Source organism: Phalaenopsis equestris, unplaced genomic scaffold, assembly GCF_001263595.1.
Source record: "Phalaenopsis equestris unplaced genomic scaffold, ASM126359v1 Scaffold001281, whole genome shotgun sequence".
NCBI classification, from domain to species: Eukaryota; Viridiplantae; Streptophyta; class Magnoliopsida; order Asparagales; family Orchidaceae; genus Phalaenopsis; species Phalaenopsis equestris.
In genome coordinates this window covers 66841-68197 of record NW_018165720.1, presented here as the reverse complement: position 1 = coordinate 68197, position 1357 = coordinate 66841, and positions in this window count along the sequence as shown.

Here is a 1357-nt window from a genome sequence, read left to right as displayed (position 1 = left end):
GATTGTTTTGTGTGATGTTTGTGATTAAATTTTGAGTTGTCTTATATTTTGGATGTTGTGGCGGTGAATTTTATCTTGGTTGATTTTAGTGTTTGTTTTGGTTTTGTGGCTATCCTAGAAGTTCTGGTGTTCATGCAGGGTGACATCGTTGTTTAGCATGCAAGTTTATAAGCATGAAATTATAGTGTGGAAAGTATAGAAAAAGGAAGGTACTGTAAACTGTAAAAGCGTACCTGACAAGCCTTCTCGTTCCACCACCTGAAACTCAAAAAATGCATGTAAGGGCATTTTATATGAAGTGAGAAAAATAAGGTTCTCGTGATCTACCAAATCCTAAATCATATCATGGTGGTTCTCTATTAGTTTGATTAAGGATGATTTTTGTTAAGCAAAACATATTTAGTTTAGTAGACCTCTGAAGTATCCAACAGATCAGGAGAAAAAGGCAGGTCCATGCTTCCCTCTCACTGCCTGGTGAAAAGGCCTTGTGAAAAGCCTCGAGCTCATTTAAACTTATTATGTTGCTTAATAATTCATCATGTAAATATCTCTAATGCTCAATGAACATTGATGTTTCAATTATCCCTCAGAGTAGAGTAATTATCATTTATCATTCAATTTGAGAATTATGCATGTGAAGACCCTTAAAGGAGCAAGTTAGTGTTATTAAGACACTTGGCCAATTTTGGTTTTAACTGGGGCTTGTAGTGTTTCAAAGGTGTTCAATTTTTATCACTTTTCTAATCCTCATTTAATCAAATTTGATTTAGCTTAGGACACTACTAAACCCTAAAGATCCTGGTGGATATTTTAGTCATTTTGAAAGAGACTAAATTTTAAGTGATGATAATTTATCATCAAAACATTTGAATGTCACTTGAATACCAGATAGGGGTATTAAATTAGTGAGTTATTGACAGCGACTTTATATGCTTAAAAATACAAGAATTTAACACCACTACTAGAAGATTTAAACCCCTGACAATGACGCCAAAAACTTGATGCAACTTTTAATATGCAAGAATTTATGAACCCAGATTTATATATTTATAATGATTTTGTAAAGTCACAATTTCAAACGCAAGTATACGTATCGCTCAAGTAATACAGGGCTCTAATGGAGTCCCATTTATTGATCCCACAGGGAAGCAAGGTAAGAGGTCCAAATTATAATCTACTACTATTATTCCTTAGTTTGGAAGTGCAATTTAAGAGGTTTTACTAACAGATACTTCTAAATGTGAGTCTTAAGTTTAACATAACTAATAACTACTTCTAAATTTTTTTTGGATGAATTGGTTTGAAAAATTTTGAGATATTAAAAACTACTATTCTTATGTAATGAATTGAATAATGT